Genomic DNA, 18,533 nt, shown 5'->3' on the forward strand with positions numbered 1-18,533 from the left:
GTTGAAAAACAGCTGCTTTCCAACATGTATGCATATCCTGGAGGGCGACCAGGGAGTTGTCAGTGGTCTCCTCAAAGACCACATCTGGCAGCAAGCTGACCCAGCTAAAGATTGCCCAGTGTCTTTGACTGGACCAGCCTAAGCTGGATGAGGTTACCTCTCACATCAAGCAGGGGAGCCCCAAAGGCTATGCAGTGCTCCTAGCCATCCAGTTACCCACCCCTCCATGGGTCTGGCACTGAGGAGATGCCCACAGTGGAGCCAGGCCTACAGAGGCAGCTTCTCAGGAATCTGGTCTCCTACTTAAAAGAGAAGCAGGCTGCAGGGGTGATCAGCCTGCCCGTGGGAGGGTCTAAAGGCAGAGACAGCAATGGCATGCTCTATGCCTTCCCACTCTGTGACTTTTCACAACAGCACCTCTAGTCAGCACTGAGGACATTGGGCAAGTTAGAGGAAGAACACATGGTGACAGTAATAGCTCTGTCAGAGCAGCCTGTGCCACAGTCAGACCTCAAGCTTTGTAACATACAGACCCCAGCAACAGTGCTACAAGGGAGTCAGTGTCAGGAAGATGTCTTTGATTAGTGTTCTGTGCTCTGATGCAGATATGAGGTAAGGAAATAGATACTCCTTTGTGAGAAAGAACTCAGAGCTGCGAAATGGTGTGCTAGCGCCCAAATCCACATCAGCTGTGTTAAGAAGGAAACCTATGACTGGGAGAGGAAAGTGACCTGAGGAATTTTTGCCTTTGCTGACTTAAGTAAGAAGCCAGGGCAGGCAACAGTTGTGACCACAGAACACACCCAGGCTCGGTATGTGACAGTTTGGTAGTCCAAGCCAGTCAGGCTGAGGAGAATTTCTGCTCAGAGGTTCTGGCCAGGTTTAGGATTTGGCTTATTCCCTGAGGCAGCACTTGTGACCGCTGGACTCTGAGACAGACCTTGGAGGTTTTATGGAGTTCATAGCTATCTACAAGAACAATCTTAGTAGCAAAATTACATTTATGAAATAGCAATGAAATAATGTTATGATCGGGGGTCACCACAACAGGAGGAAGTGTATTAAAGGGCCACAGCATTAGGAAGGTTGACAACCACTGCTCTAAAGCATTTAACATGAGAATGTTAATGTAGCTGCCTATGTTTGCTTGAGCTATGGCCACTGCCTCCAAGGCTTAAGGTAGTCAGTTGGCCTGTCATCCAAAATTACTTCAGGGTTCTTTCTAGTACCAGCAGAAACAAGGGCAGGCCTCACTTTGAAAGCCTATTGCAGTTTTTCTTATAGATCTTAAACAATGTCACAGAACAGTTGTGGCACGCCTGGGTCACCAGAACAAAGTAGGTGACCCAAACATACTCTTCTTTGACAGAACCAAGTCACCTCAGCCCCAACTTCATTAACCTTCTTTGGAAAGGGACATTCTTTTGCTCTAGTGGTAACCTTTTTCTTGGTGAAGAACCACACCCCACTGTAACCTTCCACCTTCCTCCTTGGACCACCTTAACCACTTCCTTCCTGTTAGCTACAAAATCTCCATGACATGTGCATGCCATCTTTTTATATGGAAGGAATAAAGATTTACAGATGTCTTTCTTCTGCTCACATAAAGAAAAAAAAAAAAAAAAAAACAATCCTTAGTTGATCTGTGTATCCTACACTTCTCAAACATTTATAATTCTGGGACTGTATCATAATTGCAAGAAATTATATATTTTCAGAACAAAAGAATCAGACACCAGTGATGCTGGATCAAACCTAACAGGACTCATCCTTTCAGCATGCTGACGTATCTGTTCCAGCACTCTGCTTGTTCCAGCCTCAACTGCTTCAACTGGCTCCTCATCAAAACTTGATCCTAAAACGTCTTCTACAAGAGCTGCTGACCTCACTTGGTCCGCATTTCAAACTGATCCAAAAAGGACTACTAAGCCAGTAATTTCTCAACATTCAAAGACTTGACTACAAACGTTAATGCTAGCTTAATTTCCCTCAGGACCCCAAACAGGAATTCTCTGTGTCCCAAAATCAGCTAGAAGAATCTAAGGGAAAAAGAATTTCACTTCAGGGATAAGTTTTTGGCTGTTTTCTGGGGATACAAAGGTTTATTACCTTTTGGAGATGGTTATAAGTTATTAATTGTCTTATTCAGAGAGAAACCAAGGTTAGATTCAGGGATTTCTCTGTTTTCTTTTCTCTATCTTTCTTTCTTCGATAAGAAAAAAATGTTGAAAGGGAAAAAATGGAAATATTAGGGTATCTTATAAGAAGGATAAGACAAAAGGTAGATTATTGAATCCACTTGACTAATGGCTTTGTTTATTATTCTCAAATAAGATTAATTTTAAATCATTGGTATAAAGTTTTATATATCAATGCAAAAATAAGTATTTGTGGCATATTGGTATAGATTTTGGTATATCAATAAAAATTTAAAGTTTACTTCCAATACTTTTTAAACTGTTTTGGATATTAGGTAATAAAAGCTAATTTTTAGTTAATCAACTCATGGTCATGTCAGACACTCGTCTACTTTAACACAAAAATATACATCGTAGGTTTAACAGCTAAATAATTCTTCAAAAACCTCAGAGACCTACAGAATATGGTATTTATTATTATAAGCCAAAAAAATGTCTTTATTATTTTAAAGATTCTTTGACAATGAGACATGGCATCTCCTGACAACACCCCGCCTACCTCAAAGTAGATGACGAGCACTGAAGAAACTTTATATGGAGATGGCTTAAAATGTGGCAAACCAACCAGTTAGGCAAAGAAAATGTCCTTGCTTCATGGCAGAGAGAATTCTGCCCAAAATGGGCAAGATTAAATGTAGGCCAAGTTGGCTGCCAAACTCTGCCTAGTTAGGGAAAGCGAGTCCTAAATAGTTCTTGCCTCACATATATATCTGTCAAAGATAATGGGTTAGAAGGCTGATAGAAGATGATACTTGAATGGTCTAGAGAGTTTTAGGAGACTGTCCAGGCAGCAAACTGTCTCTATCTTTTTCTATTATTTGGAAGCTGCTAGAATGTGATTTCTATTTACTTAAATACTTAATTTTATTCCTCCTCAAGTCTCTGATGGAGCTGATAGTCACAGTATTACAATTAGCTTAGTTACTTAGAAATTAAAAAGATGTGGTAGGTCTAGATAGATTTTTTTTTAAGTTGATAGATACAAACTATAATAAAAATAACTTAGGTTCAAAATCTTAGACCCTCATAGATCGAATAGGTTTTTAATTCAAGATTGCCAAATACATTCACACACACACACACACACACACACACACACACACATACACACACAGACACACACATACACACACACACAGAGAGAGAGAGAGAGAGAGAGAGAGAGAGAGAGAGAGAGAGGCAAGTCCACATAAAGCAACACTGAGACATTGGGTAAGTGATTGTAAGACCTGAGGACACTGCATTGTTGGAGAAAAATAGCAGCTATTTGAAAATTGTAATGTTATGTTTGTATCTAAAAGTGTAAGGGAAAGAATTCAATATAAAAATCTAAATTTTGAGCATAATTTGATATTCAATAATAGTAAATACAGCTCTTCTAAACACAGTGGAGAATTTTGCTGACTGCCATAAGTCCATCCATAATTTTTGTGCATGTGTACAAACACACACACACACACACACACACACACACACACACACACACACACAGATGCACAATTATCATGAATAATTATTTTTAAAGACAAAATTTAATTTCATTTGGTTAAAATTGTTTTTGTGAAATGTGATTTAATAACTTAAGTGAAACATCTAATGATCTCCCCAGGGTCTCAAACTGTAGCACAAAAATTTCTTTATAAATATAATGGTACTAATAATCACTTATCACTTTTCCTGGTTTCATTTATTCATATTCCTATACATTTAAAAATATCACTCTAGCTATAAACAATTTCTGAGTTTTAAATTACACATGCTCCTGAGTACCATAAGATTGGTCTATACAGTCTGTGATGCGAAACACCATTTTACATACCTCTCTTTGCTTTCTGGCTCTGGGTGCAATATGCCCAGCTCATTACACTCCTGTTTCCAGGCCCTGTCTGCCATAACAGTATGTATCCTGGAATAATGATCCTAGATAAGCCCTTTCTTCTGAATGTTGTGACTGTCAGATATTTCTTCACAGAAACAGGTCAGAAAACTAATGTACTGGCTTTGCATTCTTGATCATGCCTCCTTTATAAATATTTGGGCAAAATCCACTGAGTCTCCCATGTGATCCACATAGGAATAATTTTTATGTTGTGGATTGTCGAATGTAACCCTTCTAAGTAGTTTTCCAGTTGAAACCTGATCTTCTTGTTTAATTATAAATTCTACATCAATCCCTAATATCTCTCTTAAAACTTGAAGTCTTTCATCTTAAATTATTTGGTATAATTCATAATGAATTCCACTTACTTTTGTCTCAAGGTGGCGTTTTAGAATCACCCTACTATGAACTTGATGACAAGGTAACAGGGTACAGAAGGAAGCTACTATACTTGTTTCTGGTGCACAGGAGAGCATGACATACCAACTCTTCTTTAGCAAGTCTCCTACCTAGTGGTGCTCAGGGGAAACTTGAGTGAATCATCATATGTCATCTTCCCTGAACACATTTTTGAAAATTAAAATAAGCAATAACATTGTCTGGGCACTTGAGAGTAAGATCTCCCAGAAGTACCTCATCTCCGAGACTAGAATTGTCGCATTAATGTCATACAGGGCCTGATCTTGAAAATGGAGCTCTTTGCCCTTGCAGCATTTCAATCATGCAGAGCTTGTTTGTGCCTCACAATGTTGACTTGCAATGAGTTCTTCACAGAGTTCTTTTTACATGGAATTATATAGATTGAAAGTAGGTGATGGTAACCTGTTAAAAAGTGATTATAAAATTTTCTCAAGATATTGTTAATCCTGATACCTAGACTCAAACCAAAAACAGCAGTCTGCCAGCTCACATTTCCTGTAGACTTTTACTTAAAGATTTTATCTTCATTTTCTTCTCAATTAAAGAAAAAAATTACTAGGACAATGGATGAAACTCTGCAGTAACAGTGGCCTAGACTGTGTTAGGGTACAGATTTACAGTCATCACAAAAGAACAAAAAATGATAAAAATGAAGTGCCTACTCATGTCAGCAATCTTTCTTCAAGGCAGGCCAGGAATGAATGGTGATGACGTCAACTTATATTCTAGTCCTTTCTTTCTAAATATTTCATGTGTTTGTGTAAGAGAGAGAGATCCATAGATGTGAATCTGTACATGTGGGCACATTCATTGAATGTGGAGCTCAGCACTTTTTACTAGTTATCTAGACTGGCTAGCAGTGAGCTCTGGGGATGCATCTTTCTTTTCTCCTCAGTGTTATGGCTGCAGATATACATTGCCATGCTTAGGGTTTACATGAATGATATGGCAGATCAGTTCTCATGCTTGCACTTTACCCGCAAGCCATTTTCTCAGCTTCAGTATAGTCCATTTTGGATAACCAGTAGGATGGATATTTGGAGGACAATAGTTTTAGAAAATTCATTTAGCTAATATTTGACTATTATTATCAGATTTTTCTTTCTTTTTTTTTTTTTTCTGTGTAGCTTTGGCTTTCCTGGACTTAATTTGGAGATCAAGATGGCCACTAATTCACAGTGATCCACCTGCTTCTGCCTCCCTGAATGCTGGAAATACAAGTGTGTGGCACTGCACCCCTCTGACAACAGATATATCTATAGCATATAGACTCAAAGATCCATGACACTAAAATAAGACTTCTTAAGACACTTTAGATGACACTCAACCAAAGGATGGATACAGAAATTGTGGTGCATTTATAAAATGGCATACTACTCAGCTATTAAAAACAAGGAAATCATGAAATTTGCAGACAAATGGATGGAACTAGAAAAGATTATTCTGAGTGACATAAACCAGACCCAGAAATGTGGTTTGTATTCACTTATGAGTGAATTTCACCCATGTAGCACAGGATAAACACACTATAATTCATGGACCCAAAAAAAGATAAAGAAGGACAAAGATAAAAAAGACAAGAAGGACCCAAGGGAAGATGTTTAACTCTCACTCAGAATAGGAAACAGAATAGACAGTGGAAGAGGTTGAAGAGAGGGAAAAAAGTAAGAGAGGGACTGCAGAGAGAAAAGAGGGTAGAAATCAGACTAGACCTTAGGAGAACAGAGACAGGAGGACAGAGGGCCTGCAGAGGGAAAAGAAAGTGGGCTTGGGGGCATCTCTATGACAACCTGGAGATGTAAGACAGAGTAGACTCCTGGGAGGATATGGGAATCACTCTAGCTGTGACTCCTAGCAGCAAGGGTAATGGAGACTGAAGGGGACACTCTCGAACAGGACAAGACACCTAGTGGAGGGACAACACATGCTGGAGAGGTTGTGGAGAAAGGGAAACCCTTCTCCATTGCTGGTGGGAATGTAAACTGGTACAACCACTCTGGAAGTCAATCTGGTGCTTACTCAGACAATTAGGAATAATGATTCCTCAAGACCCAGCTATACCACTGCTAGGTATATAAGCAAAATTTGCTCAAGTACACAAAAAGGACATTTGCGCAACCATGTTTGCAGCAGCTTTATTCGTAATAGCCAGAACCTGGAAACAACCCAGATGTCCATCAATGGAGGAGTGGATACAGAAATTGTATTTTTACACAATGGAATACTACTCAGCAATCAAAAAGGAGGAAATCATGAAATTTGCAGGCAAATGGTGGGATCTAGAAAAGATCATTCTGAGTGAAATATCACAGAAGGAGAAAGACAAACATGGTATATACTCACTTATATAGACCTACAAGATATGATAAACATAATGAAGTCTATACATCTAAAGGAGACAAACAAGAAAGCAGACACGAGGTAAGATGATCAATCCTCACTTAGAAAGACAAATGAGATGTACATAGGACATATGACAGGAGTCTACTGCAGAAGGCATCTGAAAGACCCTACCAAGCAGCATTTCAAAACAGACACTAAGACTCATAACCAAACCTTCGGCAGAAGGGGAGTTAGTATGACAAGGAAAGGATAGGAGCCCCACAAGGACCAAATATATCTGGGCACAGGGTTTTTTTTCTGAAACTGTTTCTCCAACCAAGGACCATGTATGGATATAACCTAGAACCTTTACTCGAACGAGGCTCATGGTAGTTCAATAACCAATTGGTTTCCCATAGTAAGGGAAACAGGGACTATCTCTGACAGGAACTCAATGGCAGGCTCTTTGACTCCCCACTCCCCAAAGTAGAAGCAGTCCTGCTAGACCACAGAGGAGGACTTCGCAGCCCGCCCTGAAGATACCTGATAAAACAGGGCCAGACAAAAGGGAAGGAGGTCCTCCCCAATCCTTGGACTTGGAAAGGGGCAGGGAGAAGCTGAGGGAGGGAGGGTGGGATTGGGAGGGAATAAGGGAGCAGAATACAGCTGGGATACAGACTTAATAAAATGTAACTAATAATAATAAACAATAAAAAAAAGAAAAGAACAGGCTCCTAAGAGATTTCAACATAACATAACAAACTAAAATATAATAAAGTAAGAGAAAAAATTATCATATCAAAGTTGGGCAAGGCAAACCAACAGAAGGAAAATAGCCAAGAAAAGACACAGGAATTAGAGACCCAGTCTTTCACACACTCGAGTATCCTGAAAGTACTGAGCTGAAAACTATAATATATATTTAGAAGGTGTGACGCAGACCCATGTTGGCCCTGTGCTTGCTGTTTCAGTCTCTATTAGTTCATATGAGCTTTTCTCAATTGATTCAGAGGGCCTTGTTCTTCACATTTACTCCATCCTCTGTGGCTCTTACACTTTTTGCATCTTTCCTTTCTTCAGGGTGCCCTATACTCTGAGGGACTTGATGGAGACATACTATTTATAGCTCTGTGTTCCAATGTCTCTCTTTCTTTCTGCATAAAGTATGGTTGTTTCTCTCAGTATTTGTTCTCATCTGCTGTAAGATGAAGCTTCTCTGATAAGGGCTGAACAAGGAGTCCTGGCACTGGACTCCCTCATTATTTAGAGAGTTCATTAAGTTTGCCTTTATATATTTTAGAAAATTTCCAGTGCACTGGTTTTTCATGCCACCCCTAAATGCCCTTAATTCTAGCTGCTCCACATTTCCTACCTCAAACCTCCCCCCCTCCCCATCCCAACCTGAATCTCACATTCCCATTTCTCCCTCCCCCAACTGACCCATAAAATATAATCTATTTCCCCCTCCCTTGGAGATCCATATTTTTCCACTATTCCTTTCCTCTATATCTGATCCTTCTGGGACTACACATAGTACCTTGATGATCAGCTATTTAAAGATTAAAATTCAAATACAGAAAATCATAACATAATCATCTTTGTTACTTTACTAGGGCTGATCTTTTAGCTCTATAAATTAGCATGCATAATTCGTGACATCATTTTTAACATCTAAATAATACTTGCGTAAATCAACTACATTTTCTTTATCTATTCTTGAGTTGAGGGGCATCTAGGTTGCTTCCAGTTTCTTGCAATAATAAGCAGAGTAGCAATTAACATGAATTAAAAAATGTGCTGTTGGTAGGATGAAGCATTCTTTGGATATATGTTCAAGAGTGGCTGGAAATGGGAAGATCCACTTTATTTATTTTTTTTCTGATTGCTTTTTATTTTATTTTATTTATTTATTTTTTTTTATTTTATTTTTTTCTTATCAGTTACATTTTATTGACTCTGTACCCCAGCCGTGTCCCGATCCCTCATTCCCTCCCACTCCCTCCGTCCCTCCCTCCTCTCCACTGTGCCCCTTGCCAAGTCCACTGATAGGGGGGACCTCCTCCCCATTCATCTGATCCTGTTTTATCAGGTATCTTCAGGACTGGCTGCAAAGCCCTCCTCTGTGGCCTAACAGGACTGCTCCTCCCTTGGGGGGTGAGGAGGCCAAAGAGCCAGTCATTGAGTTCCTGTTAGAAATAGTCCTTGTTCCCCTCACTATGGGAAACCAATTGGTTACTGAGCTACCACAGGCTACATCTGAGCAGAGGTTCTAGGTTACATTCATACATGGTCCTTGGTTGCATGTCAGTCTCAGAAAAGACCCTGTGCCCAGATATCTTTGGTCCTTGTGGAGCTCCTATCCTTTTCTGATCAGACTAACTCCCCTTCTTTCTTATGATTCCCTGTACTCTGCCAAAGGTTTGGTCATGAGTCTTTGCTTTGAAAACACTGCTAGTTAGAGTCTTTCCAATGCACTCAGTAGACTCCTGTCATACGTTCAAAGCACATCCCATCTGTCATTCTAAACGAGGATTGATCATCTTACCACATGTCTACTCTCTTGATTATCTTTTTTAGGTGTACAGATTTCATTATGTTTATTATATCTTATAGGTCTATATAAGTGAGTATATACCCCGTTTGTCTTTCTCCTTCTGGGATATTTCACTCAGGATGATCTTTTCTAGGTCCCACCATTTGCCTGCAAATTTCATGATTTCCTCCTTTTTGATTGCTGAGTAGTATTCCATTGTGTAAAAATACCACAATTTCTGTACCCATTCCTCCGTTGATGGACATCTGGGTTGTTTCCAGGTTCTGGCTATTACAAATAAAGCTGCTATAAACATGGTTGAGCAAATATCCCTTTTGTGTACTTGAGCAAACTTTGGGTATATACCTAGCAGTGGTATAGCTGGATCTTGAGGAAGCGCTATTCCTAATTGTCTTAGAAAGCGCCAGATAGATTTCCAGAGTGGTTGTACCAGTTTACATTCCCACCAGCAGTGGAGGGAAGATCCACTTTAAATCTAGATCATTTGAGATGGATAGATACACTTTTAATCTATGTATTTTGAGGTATATCTTTGCTATATCTTTAATATGGGCCATACCTTTTACTGGCAATCTGAAGGACATGAAAGGAGGAAGCAAACTCTCTTACCTTGCTTGCCATCATTCTCACTGTCAAGTCCATCCCTCTGCTGGCATTAGAGCTTTCTTCATTGGAATCTGGTATATACTGAAGACCAGCTGAAACATAGTCATCTGGACTAAACAACTACTCTGTTCTTGGGCTTTCCATTTCTAGATTTTCATTGTTATGTTAGCAGAACCATAGTTTATAAGCCACTCTAACAAATGTCTTATGCTGTATGTATGTATATTTATGAGTTCTGTTCCTATAAAGAATCTTAACTAGTATAGTGGTAGAAACTTTCAAATATGGGATCTGATAGAAGTTAAAAAACTAAACGGCATGTCTGATATCCTGCTTTCTCTTTCTTTCTCTCTGTTTACTGACATCACTCAGAGGTATAATGTTCTGTCTCAAGTTAGATCTAAAATTAATGCACCCAATAAAACTCTTAGTAAAAACAAGTTATTTTTCCTGCTTAAGTTGTTTATACCAGGAACTTATTCAGGGGAATGAACAATAACACACTTGGTGATTGAGTAAACTATTTGTAGATTTATCTTATTATTCTTATTTTGCTTCAACTGTGAATTCCTTACTCATAATGGCAAATCTCTAGTCACAATAACGCTAATAACATTTACAGAAGTTTGACAGTTACTGTATTCCAATAACTGTGTTGAAAATAGTAAATGCATTACTTTATTTTAAGCACTTAGAAACCAAACACACTTTAACACCAAGCACTCTTTTGACTTAGTAACTAAAGAAATGAAGACTTCAAAAGCTACTTGTCCACTATCACACCATTTTTAGGTGACAGATAAAGATTCCATAATGTGTCTATTTGACTCTGAGTCCTGTGCTTATAAACATTGTGCTCCTTATTCTATTTCAAAACTGGAGATATAGTTAGATTCTGGTATATTATATAAGCAATAAAAAAATCATTGAAGCAATCCATTCTTGTTCCATTGTGGCCTGCCTTTCTTTTATTGTATCAGATGCATAACTACTAAGATTCCTTTTGGAAAAATATTGCATGTATTAAATCTAAAAACAACAAGTGCTTACATTTATTGTTTATAAAACTCTGTCCCTGATAACATTTGTATAAATCTTTTGTCACATTACACAGGTTACATGCTTTCTAAAATTTATTTGGGATGATCATTTATTGTGAACATGTGACCATATTCATGTATATGGTCACTTTAAGAAAGATACTTAAACTGGGCTGTGGCAGTACAAGTGTATAATTCCAGCATTCAGGAGGCAGAGACAGGTGGATCTCTGAGATCAATGTCAGCCACAGGTAAGAAGTGAGTTCTAGGACAGCCAAGGCTACACAGAGAAACTCTTTAGAAAAACAAGTAAAGGAGAAGAAAGAGAGAAATGGAAGGGGAAGGGGAGGATGGGGAAACTTAGGGGAGATTGCTCTGTCATTAACGTGCTTAGTTTGCACAGAGAAAGACTTGGGTTTGCTCCTCAGCATCAGTATTTAGAATATATGGCATGATGGCTGACTCTTAAAAATCCCTGCATAGGTGCTGCGGATACAGAGAAAGTCTTGGGCTCTCTGATGAATAAGTTCCAGGTAAGTGGAAGACGTTGATTCATAAAACAAGGGGAATAATAAGTGGTGGTTTGAATGAGAAGTGTCTCTCATGAACATTTCAGCACTTGAATCCCTGATGATGCCACAGCTTTGGAGGTCGTGGAACCCTTAGGATGTAGAGCTGTGTTCGAAAAAGTAAGTCACTGGGTTTGGGATTTGAGTATTTACAGCCTTGGCATTCTTTCTGTTCTCTCTGCCTGCTCCCTAAGGTGGATGAAAATGTCATCAGCCAGCTTCCTGCTCCTGCTGCCTGTTGCCATGATAGACCATAATACTCTGAAACTATAAATATAAATATAAATATAAATGGACATTTTCTTCCTTAGTTGCTTCTGGTCATGGTACTTTATCAAGCCAGTCTTGAAGAAGACAATTACAGGTGATCCACCATTCAATGCATACTGTATTTCCTTATTTGTTTGAATAGTGTATTAAGGTGGATATTGTTTCAATAGGGGGAGTTTTAATTTTATTTGTGTGTTCACAGGAACTGCCAGAAGATACACATAACACAGAGATAAAAGGACAATGAATAGAGTTCTTTAAGTATTTAAGAAAGTTAATTTTCCAGTTTTTAATCTGTAGAAAAAAAAACATAAACATAAAGCTAATAGAATGCCTGAAACTTTTTGGTGAAATATTAGGACACCAACAGGAAATGGAATATCATATGGAGAATATTTGAATTCCTTACCAACATGGAGATCATGAAGAGCTTTACTACAATACACATGAATTTCTTCTTCATTCCATTATGGTTTCTCCAACCACTGCCAGAAATTTGGAGAATACTTACTTATTTGCTTTTTTGCCCTGCAGTGCACTCTGAACTAATGACACAGAGCAAATGTATGCTCCTGATTACCATGAAACATTATGATTATTTTCTTCACAGAAGAAAAATCTGAGATGTCATGAAATTGAATGACCTGCCTATGATGGTTAATGTTCATTGTCAACTTGCTAGGATATGAAATAACCTTGAAGACAGATCCCTGAGGGTTTATGAATTGGAGATTTTAGAATAGGTTAGCTGAGTCAGGAAGACATATTCTAAATGTGGTTGATATGAATCCATGGGATGGGCTTCCTGACTACATGAAAAATAGAAATGACTGAGCACCAGCCTTCATCACTCTGTTTTCTGATGGTGCATGGAAGGTGGCAACGGACGCACATTCCTATCCCTCTGACTTCTGTACAAAGGTGGCCATACCTTATAATTTTGAGGTGAAGTAAATCCCCCTTCTTTAAATTGCTTCTGTTGCATATTTGTTGCAGCAATGAGAAAACTACCTAACCCACTGTCCAATATACCATAATACAGGATATTCTTTTCATTTCCATCCAACCACAAAGCTACATCTACAAACCAACATTATTTTATCAACAATGTGAGGAAGCACTGTCAGCTGAGGAGTTATATCACAATTAAAGATAAACACAAACTTATCTAATCTCCATAGCACACAGGTGTGCCTAACTTCATTATCATAATTTTATAGTAGCAAAAAATAAGGTACAAAAACATGAAACTTATGGAAAATATCACTTACTTTGCAACTGTCAGCAAAATATTTAAACCAAAGTTTTCCTATCTGCAAAGACTGTTTGCTCCACTAACTTCACAAGGAAAGTAATTTTATAAAGGCTTTTTTATTGTCTTCACATAATGTCCTTTATTGTTTGTAAAGGATAATGTTTTATTGAATATACTGAGCTTCCAAAATGGCAGGATTTCTCCAAGAATAAAATGCAATTACTTTCCCACCAAATTGTTGCCTTACAGCATGATCTTTAGAGAAAAAGCTAAAGCAATTGGGCTGATTCCTTCAATTTCAACGTAGAATGAGGCTTAATTTTCTATCCAAATTTCAGGTAAAGTAATTTTCTAATATCTTACTTTGATGTAACTTTAAAGCAGCTAGAGTTCTCTCAGAAGCATCTGTAGATTTGAATAAAGGACATAAGATGCTTTTCCTGCTAATGCTCAAAGTTTATTTAATGTTTTCAAACTAAAAATCTTGTATCTCTGAAAGCTGCTGGAGAAAGTAGAAAAAGGTTGGGATTCCACAAAGAAGTGATGTCTGTTGATACAGTGTCTTCCAGATTTGAGAAACACAGGGCAGGAAGGCATCAGCTTGGTACTGCTGCAGTGTTTTATTTTTCCTATTTGGGACTCTGTCTTTGGCTTGAGGAACTTGACATATATTTACTGAGAAGTCCAAGAGTATCAGAGCCCATAGTTTATGCGGTGAAACAAATAAGTAAGTCTCTCCATCCCTGATCTCAAGTTGTACTACAGAGCGATAGTAATAAAACTGCTTGGTACTGGCATAAAAACAGAAAGGTGGATCAATGGAACCGAATAGAAGACCCAGAAATAAACTGATACATCTATGAATACTTGATTTTTGACAAAGAAGCCAAAACCATTCAATGGAAAAAAGACAGAATCTTCAACAAATGGTGCTGGTCCAACTAGATGTCTACATGCAGAAAAATGAAAGTTGATCCATATTTATCTCCCTGCACAAAACTAGAGTTCAAGTGGATCAAAGACCTCAATATAAAACCAGATACTCTAAGTCGGTTAGAAGAAAAAGTGGGGAACAGCCTAGAACTCATTGGCACAGGAGACAACTTCCTGAACTGAACACCATCAGCACAGACCCTAAGAGCAATAATCAATAAATGGGACCTCACAAAAATGAAAAGCTTTTATAAAGCAAAGGACACTGTAGCCAAAAAAAAAAACAACAGCCTACAAATTGGGAAAGGATCTTCACCAACCCAACATCTGACAGAGGACTGATATCTGGAATACATAAAGAACTAAAGAAGTTAAAATGCAATAATTCAAGCAACTCAATTTAAAAAAATGGGGTAGGGAGCTAAACAGAGAATTCTCTGTAGAAGAATATAGAATGGCAGAGAAACATAAGGAGATGTTCAACATCCCTAGCCATCAGAGAGATGCAAATCAAAACAACCCTGATTTTTCACCTTATACCCATCAGAATGGTTAAGATCAAAAACTCAAGAGACAACGCATGCTGGAGAGGTTGTGGAGAAAGGGGAACACTCCTCCATTGCTGGTGGGAATATAAACTGATACAACCACTATGGAAATCTATCTGTCGCTTTCTCAGACAATTAGGAATAGTGCTACCTCAAGATCCAGCTATACCAAAAGATGTTCATATATCCAAAAGATGTTCAAGTTCACATCAAGGACATTTGCTCAATCATATTTGTAGCAGTTTTATTCGTAATAGCCAGAACCTGGAAACAACCCAGATGTCCATCAACAGAGGAATGGATAAAGAAATTGTGGTACTTTTACACAATGGAATACTATTCAGCAATTAAAAACAAGAAACACATGAATTTTGCAGGCAAATGGTGGGACCTAGAAAAGATTATGCTGAGTGATGTATCCCAGGAGCAGAAAGAGACACATGGTATATATTCACTTATAAGTGGGTACTAGACCTATAAGATAGGATAAACATACTTAAATATGTACACCTAAAGAAGATAAACAAGAAAGAGGACCAGGGGTAAGATGATCAATCTTCATCTAGAAAGTCAAACGGGATGGACATTGCAAGTAGGAGGAAAAAAAAAGTAACAGGACAGTAGCCTACTACAGAAGGCACCTGAAAGACTCTACCTAGTAGTGTATCAAAGCAGATGTTGAGACCCATAACCAAGACTTTGGCAGAGTGTAGGGAATCATATGAAGGAAGGGAGAATTAGTATAACCTAGAGGGGACACGGAGCCCCACAGGTCCAAATATATCTGGGCACAGTGGCCTTCTCTGAGACTCTTACCCAACCAAGGACTATGAATGGATATAACCTACAACCCCTGTTCAGACATAGCCCATGGTAGCTCAGTATCCAAGTGGGTTCCCTAATAAGGGGGACAGGAATTGTTACTGACATGAACTCAATGTCTGGCTCATTAAGCTTCCCCTCCCAACTGAGGGAGAGCAGTCTTGCTAGGCCACAGATAAGCACATTGCAATCATCCTGAAGATACCTGATAAGCTAGGTCAGGATGGTAGGAGAGGACACTCCCTTTCAGTGGACTCAGAAGGGGGCAGAGAGGAGATGAGGGAAGGAGGGGAGGATTGGGAGGGAAAGAGGGAGAGGACTACATCTGGGATACAAGTGAATGTATAAAATTATTTAAAAATAAAAAAATATTAAAAAAAACAAATAATAAATCACAGTAGGACATTTATACTCTACGGAACATCAGACACATCCATGCCAGGCCAGGAGCAGATACTAGCATGAGCAGTGGTTCTCATAGTTCTTGGACACTGTGTCCTGAAGGTGCCAGCATCAGGATGACTGACTGGAGCTTACATAGGACCAGACAAAAGGCACTGAGCCCATTGCAAATTTTGAGTTTTCCTTTGCTTTTTTTCTGATGTTACTGTACATTGGTTCTTCTCTCTTGGAGTGCAGAAATAAATATTTAGCTTGAATTTCTTTGTTGTTGTTGTTTAAGGAGTCCAAATTTAAGAGACTTTTTAAACATAATCTGGACTTTTAATTTTTGAAATGCTTAGTGTCTCACAGTTCCCAGGCCTAAGCCATTTCCCAGACCCTCCCAGGACCCACCACATAAGTGGCCCAGGAGACCAGCATGAATCACAGGGCAATAAGAGAGACCCCTCCCCATGTGTTGGTCTGCCACAGCCAACCAGCAACAGAAGTGAGATGTGCCCAGGGCACTCTGTGGTCAGCTAACCCTGTGTGACCCACAACCCAGTTTCTAGGCCTGTGCCGTTTTCTGAGAGCCACCCTAATCTTTGGCCCCATAGACCACCGTGGATCAGGAAATAGCAGAAAAAAAGGAAGGACTGTGGCCGTCTGGGACCATGAGCTATACCTACAACCACAGAAGCCTATTAGCATCAGAAACCTTCAGTCCTGCTAATACCAGAGCCAACGAGATAGCTAGAAGTCAGCGTAAAGACACAAGCAACAAAACCCAGGGCCATGACATTGCCTAACCTACCACAGCACCAGCTAACCTACTACAGCAAGCACTGAGGCTACCATCACACCAGAAGCACAAGAGATAATTTTAAATCTGAGGTTATGAAAATGACAGAGGCCTTAGAAGAGACAAGTAAATCTCTCAAATAAATATAGGAAAAGATAATCAAACAGGTGAATGAATTGAATAAATCCCTTAAAGAAATACAGAAAAATAAAACCAAGTGGGAGGAGGAAAGGAATAAAACTGTGCAAACCTAAAAATGGAAATAGGGGCTAGAGAGATGTCTCAGAGGTTAAGAACACTGGCTTTTCTTCCAAAGGCCCTGAGTTCAATTCTCAATGACCACATGGTGATCCACAACCATCTATAATAATATATGGTGCCTTCTTGTGCACTGCACACATACATGCAGACAGAACACTGTTTACATAAAAATAGAAATAGAAGCAATAAAGACAAACAGAGGCAATTCTGGAGATAGAAAACCTAGGGAAGAGAGCAGGAACTACTGACACAAGTATCAATAACAGAAAACAAGAGATTAAGAGAATGTCAGGCAGGTGTAGAAGATATGCTTGAAGAAATCAATATATCTGTCAAAGAAAATATTAAATCTAAAAGGCTCCAGATACAAACATCTAATATATCTGGGAAAATATGAAAAGACAAAACCAAATAATAATAGGAATAGAAGAAGGAGAAGACTCCAAGCTTCAAGACCCAGAAAATATTTTCAACAAAATCATAGAGGAAAACTTCCCCGACCTAAAGAAAGAGATACCTTTAAAAATATAAGAAGCTGACAGAATACTAAATATATTGGACCAGAAAAGAAATCCATGCATCATATAATAATAAAAACATTAAATTTGCAGAATAAACAAAGAAGATTAAAAGCTGCAAGATAAAAAGGCCAAGTCACATATAAAAACAGACCTATCAGAATTACACCTGACTTCCAACCAGAAACTCTAAAACCAAGCAGGGCCTGGGCAGCTATCTTACAGATACTAAGAGACCACAGATGAAAGCCCTTACCACTATATCCAGCAGAACATTTGATCACCATAGATGAAGAAAAAAACAGATATTCCACACACAAAAAAATTAAACAATACCTATCCACAAAGTCAGCTCTACATAAGATACTAGTGGGAAAACTCTCCTAGAAGCTAATCGATCCAGGAAAACACAGGGAATAAGTAACCCCACAATAGCAAAACCAAAAGGAGGAAGGCACAAACACCACCACACATTCACTCTACCAACATCAAAATAACAGGAGAGAAAAAACCTCTGGTCATAATATCTCAATGACCTTCACTCCCCCATAAAAATTCACATGCTAACAGAATGGATACATAAATAGGACCCATCATTGTGTTGCATCAAGAAACACACCTCAGCAACAATGATAGAAATTGCCTCAAAATAAAGAGATGCCAAAAAGTTTTCCAAGCAAACAGCACAAGAAGCAAGCTGGAGTAACTAATAAATATCTAATAAGATAAATTATTTAATAAGATAGACTTTCAACCAAAATTAATCAAAAGAGATAGGGAAGGGCACTTTATACTCGTCAAAGGAAAACTCAACCAAGATGATATCACAATCCTGAATATAAATATTCTCCAAATGCAAAGGTGCTGAAATTTGTAAAAGAAACATTTCTAAAGCCTAAATCACATATTGAACTCCAAACTTTAATAGTAGTAGTTTTCAATACACCTCTCTTACCAAAGAACAGATCGATACAGAAACTAAACTGAGAAATAATGAAACTACCTGACATTGAGTCAATTGAATCTAATAGGTATCTACAGAACATTCAATCCAAACACAAAAGAATATACCCTCTATTGAGCACCTCTTGGAACCTTCTCCAAAATTGACCACATACTCTTACACAAAGCAAATCTTAACAAATAAAAAAAAAA

This window comes from Psammomys obesus, unplaced genomic scaffold, assembly GCF_907164565.1.
Source record: "Psammomys obesus unplaced genomic scaffold, mPsaObe1.curated_primary_1811, whole genome shotgun sequence".
NCBI lineage: Eukaryota > Metazoa > Chordata > Mammalia > Rodentia > Muridae > Psammomys > Psammomys obesus.